This window comes from Chiloscyllium plagiosum, unplaced genomic scaffold (assembly GCF_037043375.1).
Source record: "Chiloscyllium plagiosum isolate Xiang-an unplaced genomic scaffold, Cpla_swu_hap1 HiC_scaffold_19, whole genome shotgun sequence".
In the NCBI taxonomy this organism is placed as follows: Eukaryota; Metazoa; Chordata; class Chondrichthyes; order Orectolobiformes; family Hemiscylliidae; genus Chiloscyllium; species Chiloscyllium plagiosum.
In genome coordinates this window covers 59,407,776-59,415,666 of record NW_028270157.1, presented here as the reverse complement: position 1 = coordinate 59,415,666, position 7,891 = coordinate 59,407,776, and the positions used below count along the sequence as shown (strand labels likewise).

The window sequence follows — 7,891 nt, the reverse complement described above, 5'->3', positions numbered from 1 at the left end:
GATTAATGAATTTTTAATGCAAAGCTTTACTTTGCTTCAGTTAATTTGGGTAAGTACCTATCCCTGATTCAGTGTTGGGCTTCTTGACATGCCCAATAGACTGAGCTCATCCTTTCTTAGAAATACTGATGCAAATTATTGAGGTCATCAAGCAGGCCAAGCAGCCAATTTCTTTGAAGAATTATCAAACTAATTTTAAGGTGATTGGAGGAAGGTTTAGGGGAGATGTCAGAGGTAGGTTCTTTACCCAGAGAGTGGTGGGTGCGTGGAATGCACTGCTGGTAATGGTAGTAGAGTCAGATACATTAGGGACATTTAACAGACTCTTGGATAGGCTCATGGATGATAGTAAAATGAAGGGTATTAGATTAGTTTGATCTTAGAGTAGGATGAAAGATCGGCACAACATCGAGGGCCGACGGGCCTATACTGTGCGGTACTGTTCTATGTTCTAAGAATTATCAGACTTCAAACTTGGAAGAAAAAATCACCGATGCTCCTTCACTTTTTCATCATTTCACAGAGAGAAATAAAAGTTAGAACTGGCATGTTGTTTAGTTTCTGCTTTAAACTTATAATTTTTAAGAGTCTTGAGCATTTTAAAAATTGGTTTTGTGCAAATGGAGAAATTTGATTAGCCGGAAAATGAAAGTTAGTTTTGCAGGGCCAGCAGTATTGGATCAATATTAATTATGAAGTTAGTAAAAGCCCTAAAAGACACCTATTGTAACTCATTCAAGAGGATGCAAGTTTTTCAAGGATTTTTGCAATGAGACAAATAGTGTGAAAAATTGCCAGTTTTTGTGGTAGTCACAGATTTCAATCGTCGAGAACTTCAATAGCTTCAGAGAATCTCATTAACAATACATTCTGGATTGTTATATTTATCTGTGGATGTTTAACCATGATTTTAACTACAATCTGGGTCTATTTATTTTACAACAGTGATGAAAATCATGCTCCAATGTTTTAAATCTAAATTTAATTTCACTTCTGTTGGTTTGCTATGTGCATTGCTTACCTGAGATGAAAAGTAAATCCAGTTTGAAGACCCTGCTGATGCCATTTTTGAGTCAAACACAAGTGAGAGTAAACTTTCAATCTCCCTGGTCTGCTCATCTTGTTTCGTTGCATCCCAGCAGAATAGAAGCAGGCCATTCAGTCCATCAAGATTGCACCGACCCTCCAAACAGCATCCCACCAAAACCTACCCCATCCCTAAAACCCTGCATTTCTCATGGTTAACCCACCTGCACATCCCTGGATACTATGGGACAACTTAGCATAACCAATCCACCTAGCTAGCCCACCTTTGGAGTGTGGGAGGAAACTGGAGCACTCAGAGAGGATTCACGCAGACACAGGGAGAACATGTAAACTCCACACAGATAGTCACCTGAGTGTAGAATTGAACCTGGACCCTGGCGCTGTGAGGCAGCAGTGCTAATGACTGAGCCATTGTCCCATTCTCTGCAGGCAAGACAGACAGAGATTTTGAGAGCAGCTAACTTGTATTTGGCACAGATTCTCTTGGAAAGGAGACATGTTACCCTGATTCCCTGCCCTCTATGTCAAACTGCGTTTTGGCAATATAGCCATTTTTACCTTTCATTATTTTAAATAAAAAGTGTCTTTCTTTTCCAAGAAATCTGTTTCCATTATATGCAAAATTCGTGTCTGTTTCTGTTTCAATGACCTGCAAAAAGTAACCTAGAATGCTATAGCAACTGTACTCGGTTTCAAAATCCACTCATGGATTACACATCAAACTTTTGTCAATGATTGATTGACTTCAGTGTGCCTTAGGAAGCAAATTATAGACTTTATGAAGAGCTGGTGGTGAATGATAAACCAGCCAATCACATCAGGACATGAAACAAACTGTAAAGTCACCTTCAGTCTTATTCCAGTGAACACATGTTGCACGACTTCTGAACAAATGGTTTCTCAATTTTATTAATGCTAAATTGCTACATAAATATTCAGTTCATTTTCAAAAGTGTGTATTTGTGAATGGTTGACATGTTGTAAATGCTAATCAATAAATAGCCAGAGGATAATGAGAAATCGAGTTAATCTTCAATCAAATTCCACATTATAGCAGAAACAAGTGTCCCTTATTTTTGATCCATCATTGACATAACAGGAACACCAATTTTGTTTGCCGACCAGTCAATAATAAGCTCTTATGCTGTCTCATACAGGATAGACCTCTTATAAATGTGTGGTTGTGATATATTGAGACCCCAAATTCTGATTACAACAAGAGTCATAGAGTTATACAGCACAGAAACAGACCCTTCCTTCCAACTCGTCCATTTGCCGGCATTTGGTTCATATTCCTCTAAACTCTTCCTATATGTATCCATCCAGATGTCTTTTAAATGTTGTAATTGTATCAGCCTCCACCACTTGGGGCGGCACGGTGGCACAGTGGTTAGCACTGCTGCCTCACAGCGCCAGAGACCCGGGTTCAATTACCGCCTCAGGCGACTGACTGTGTGGAGTTTGCACGTTCTCCCCGTGTCTGCGTGGGTTTCCTCCAGGTGCTCCGGTTTCCTCCCACAGTCCAAAGATGTGCGGTCAGGTGAATTGGCCATGCTAAATTGCCCGTAGTGTTAGGTAAGGGGTAAATGTAGGGGTATGGGTGGGTTGCGCTTCGGCGGGGCGGTATGGATTTGTTGGGCCGAAGGGCCTGTTTCCACACTGTATGTAATCTAATCTAATCTAATCTAATCTAATCTAATCTAATCTCACTTCCTCTGGCAGCTCATTACATAAACACAACACTCTCTGTGTGAAAAATGTGCCCTTCAGGTCCCTTTTAAATCTTTCCCCTCTCACCTTAAACCTCTGCCCTCTAGTTTTGGACTCTCCCACCCTGAGAGAAAGATGTTGCCCATTCACCCTATCCATGCCCCTCATGATTTTATAAACCTCCATAAGATCACCACTCAGTCTCTGACACTCCAGGGGAAATAGCCCCAGTCTACTCACCCTCCATACTTGTAAATATACTTGTAAATCTTTTCTGAACCCTTTCAAATTGAACATCTTTCCTATAACAGGGAGACTGGAATTGAACATGATATTCTAAAAGTGGCCTTACCAATGTCCCGTATAGCTGCTGCATGACATCCCAAATTCTACAGTCAATGCATTGTCTTCTTCACCATCCTGTCTATGTGTGACTCCACTTTCAAGGAACTAGGCACCTGCACTCCAAGGTCACTTTGTTCAGCACCACTCCTCAGGACCCTACAATTAAGTGCATAATTCCTGCCCTAATTTGCCTTTCTAAAATGCAACACCTCACATTTATCTAAATAAAACTCTTTGGCCCATTGGCCCATCTGATCAAGGTGCTGTTGAATTCTGAGGTAACCACCTTCACTGTTCACTACACTACTAATTTTGGTGTCAACTGCAGTATTAGTAACCATACCTCCTATATTCACATCCAAATCATTTATATAAATGACAAAAAAACTGTAGCTCCAGCACCAATCCTTGCAGCACACCACTGGTCACAGGCCTCCCCCACCACATTCTGTCTGCTACCTTCGAGCCAATTTTGTACCTAATTGACTAGCTACACCTAAATCTCACGTGATCAAACCTTACTTAGCAATCTACCATGTGGAACCTTGTCAAATGCCTTGCTAAAATCCATATAGACAACATCGACCATTTTGGCTTCATCAATCTTATTTGTCACTGCTTCAAAAAACTCAATCAAGTTAGTGAGGCATGATTTCCCACGCACAAAGCCTTGTTGACTTTCCCTAATCACTCCTTGCCTTTCCAAATGCAAGTAAACTCTGTTCCTCAGAATCGCCCCCAACAACTTGTCCACCATTGATGTCAGGCTCACCAGTCTGTAGTTCCTTGGCTTTTCCTTACCACCTTTCTTAAATAATGACATAACATTAACTACTCCCCAGTCTTCTTGCACCTCACCTGTGGCTATTGATAATACAAGTATCTCTGCATGGGACCCAGATATCTCTCTCCTAGCTTTCCACAAAATTCTGGGATACACGTGATCAGGTTCCAGGGATTTTATCCACCTTTATGCATTTTAAGACACCCAGCACCTCCTCTTCTGTAATATGGACAGCTTTCAAAATATCATTATTTACTGTGTATCCCCAACCTCTCTAGTTTCCAAATCCTTCTCCATAGTAAATACTGACACAAAATATTCAGTTAGAGTCTCAACCATCTCCTGTGGTTCCACACATAGATTGTCTTGTTGACTTTTTAAAGGACCCTATTCTCTCCCTTGTTACTCTTTTTCTCTTAATGTATTTGTAGAATCTCTTTGGATTCTCCTTAACCTTATTTGCCGAAGATATATCATGTCTCCTTTTTGTCCTTCTAATTTCTCTCTTAAGTATACTCTTACTGTCTTTGCACTCTTCCCGAGATTCACTTGATCTCACCTATCTATGTCTGACATATGCCTGCTTTTCCTTGACCAGGGCCTCAATTTGTCTAGTCATCCGGCATTCTCTATACTTACCAGCCTTGCCCTTCGCACTAACAGTAACATACTGTCTCTGACACAGAGGCAAGAGTGCGGTGCTGTAAGAGCACAGCAAGTCAGGCAGCATCCGAGGAGCAGGAGAATCAAAGTTTCAGGCATAAGCCCTTCATCAAGAATTTTAAAATGCAATTTTATTCCTGATGAAGGGCTTAAGCCCCAAACATCGATTCTCCTGCTCATCAGATGCTTTCTGACCTGCTGTGCTTTTCCAGCACCACACTCTTGACTCTGATCTCCAGCATCTGCAATCCTCACTTTCTCCCTGTCTTTGACACAGAGAAATTGCTATCAAAATGAAGTTCCCAAGGCTATCCCCTTGGAGTCCACTGGGTTAGGAATTCAGTGTGGTCTGAACTCTTGCTGCTCCAACAATTATCTGTCCACTGGAATACCTGAGCTATTATTTAGCAAAGACAAATGAACACATTCTGCAGTTCCATAACATTTCTAGGCTTCAGATAAATGTTCAGTCATAACACAGATCAGTTCTGAAAAGATCCTCATCACAATTTGTTAATTACATAACAGCCCAATAATATTTAAAATTAAGTTGCCAGCACAAACAATAACACTGCAGCAATCATCTGAAAATTAATTCAGAAAAACTTGTAAGTTGTTGTAAGCATGAAAGATTTGCTCAGTTTTTTTTACATAAAAGCAATCGCAATTTGATATGTGTTGTACAGATTGATGACAACAATTTGTTTACCCATTGTGCCCAGATTCTAAAAAGTAGGGGAGTTAAAATCTTCCCTCAGGTACGTCACTATTGCAAAACAAATGAGTAACAGGTCAAATTATTGATACTGAGGAAAGAAGTAGCTACACACTTGAGATTAAACATATTGGTGGATATGGAGCACATTGAGTTTTGTTTTGACATTGAGATTTTCTTCTGCTAACTATTAAATTAAAAGATAGTGGAGACCTAGAAATACTGCTTAAAGATGTAATTAATATAGCATACTTTTGTTATGCTAAACACACTACATAAATGCAAGTTATTATCACTTGCTTATGTTACCACATGCTTCAACTCAGGAGAAACAACAGTGAAGTTTGTCAAACCGCTCCCTAGTTTGAATGCTCTCTCAGTATTTAACTTCTGATGTATTTTTAACTCTGTAACACCATAAATAAATCCAAGCTTACTAAACCCATCTGTCTAGACTAAACTATGCAAACATCGAAGACATTTTATTCAAATTGTCTTGGCTTTTCAAAGAAATGACAGATTCAAATATCAGTTGAAGTTGCATCAAGAAATGCTCCACAATACAACCAATCAAACTATTTGTGAAAGACTCTGTGTTCGTATTACATTAATTTTAGTGAAACTTTAGACAAAGAATTGAGAGTTTGAGATGGTTCTAGTCGTCGTGCTACGACTTTGTTTTGTTTTCTGAACTTTGAAGGTGGTCTCAGGGATGTTCGGTCATAGTCAGTCTTCTGATTATCAATCTGGTCCACATGCACTTCATTCATGTTGCTATTTTGTGTGAAGTTTGTCTTGTTGTTGATATTGGACATTAAGTTAGGAGTTGCATCTCGAACATTTCCATATTCTTTCATGGGCAACTTGGTATCCTTCCAACGTCTGGCTCCAGAGTTTGTGTTATATTGGTACACATTGCCTGTGACTAAATATTGAATGAAACATTCAGTATAAACAGGTTTCTCTCTCAGAGGACATGAATGAATTGAGGGAGTCAATTAATTCTGTGGGCTATGCACGAAAACTGAATAACTCAAAATTTTGATTGATTTTAACTTACCTGCTTTCAAAGTAAATAATGTCTGTTTTACTTTAACTATTCATCAGAGTACGACTGTCATTAGAATTTATTACCTAACTGTAGTTGTCCTGCAGAGGAGAGAGTGAGCACCACCTCTGTAAGGTCTATGTACAATAACAGTTATAGCCAACCTCACGAATGTGGGATCTGTTCCCCAACCATAAAATTCTACCTTGAACTGATTTTTAATTCAGTCACAGAAATAAGCATTAAATCATGTTCATAAAAGGTGATAAAAATGGGCCTCAGATTTCACATATCGTATTAATATCGAAGAATTCCTGTATTTTTTTTCTGCCTGTTAATCCTGCCTTGACAGAGAAGTTTTGTACATTTTAATGTTGCTGTGTTTTCAAATTAGGCTGGTATTTAGACATATTTAAACTTTAAGTAAGTGTAATGGTCTAAAGAAAGGTCAGTATAGTGGTTGAAATCAAAGAATTCTCAAATCTGAGATCCACTTGTATGAAATCAAACAAGAGGGGGCTTATTGCTCCTTTTATTGCTCCTTCAAGTTAGTCAAACACTCAAATAAAAGGAAAATATTGCAGAGGCTACAGATCTGAAATAATAGCAGAAACTGGAGAAACTTAGCAAGTCTGGCAGCATCGGTGGAGACAGAAATAGTTGCTGTTTTGAGTTCAATATGACTCTTTTAGTTAAAGTAGCAGGATTCACCACCTTGTTTTTCAATTCTGGAAAGCATTTTACAGCTGATAGAAAATGTAGCCACCCATCTTCCCTATTTTGTGAACTAATACCTTGAGCAATAAATAATTGCCCACCTGTAGGCAGATTATTAGAAAATTTTGTAACATATTGACACACCCAGTCAATATTAAACAGTAAATAAAAAGTTAACAACATATACAGGACTATTAATGTAATAGAAAATCCCAAAACCCTTCCCAGGGGCATTATACAAAATAATAAACTGACCTAAAAATTAGACCAGATGACCAAAGCCTTGGTGAAAAATAAAACTATATACTTTTTTAAAGGAGAAAGTAAGATGGAGAGGTGTAGGGAGGGAATTCCAGAGCTAGGGGCCTTGGAAACTAAAGTCAAGGCCATTAATGTGGAACAATTATAATTGAGAATGGAGAAGAAGCCAGAATTAGTGAAGAACAGAGGGTTGTGGGTTGGACAAGGTTATAGAGATGGGGAAGGCAAATGGTGGAGGGATTTTAAAGTCAAAATTTTGCTGAACTGGGATCTATACCTGTTCAGGAGTATTGGGGGGAAGGCAAGTTGGTGTGTGTGAAGACAGGGTCTCAAAGTTTAATAATGTCTAATTAATGGAATCTGAAAATCTCCTCACGGACAAAAGAAAACAATGAATTGTATTGCTCAATTTCATTTCTAATTGGGCATTCTTACAAGTCAAAATGTCTGGAAAGGACGAACCATATTTTAGGGTCGTTTAATAAAACAAAGAACTGTGGGTGCTGGAGATCTGAAACAATAATAGACTCTGCTGGCAAACCTCAGCAGGTCTGACAGCACCTGTGGGAAGAAAGCAATGTTAACATTTCAGCAATCAGTT

The 7,891-nt window shown here is 38.9% G+C and overlaps 1 protein-coding gene across 1 annotated transcript in view; it reads right to left on the bottom strand.

The window, feature by feature from the left end:
• Nucleotides 1–1,938: 1,938 nt before the first annotated feature.
• LOC122559421 (cadherin-related family member 3-like) overlaps nt 1,939–7,891 on the bottom strand; it is a 35,349-nt gene continuing 29,396 nt past the window's right edge. The window contains exon 10 of the mRNA XM_087996929.1: nt 1,939–6,189. The gene's annotated coding sequence lies outside the window, so the exon portion shown is untranslated. The remainder of the gene's footprint in view (nt 6,190–7,891) is intronic.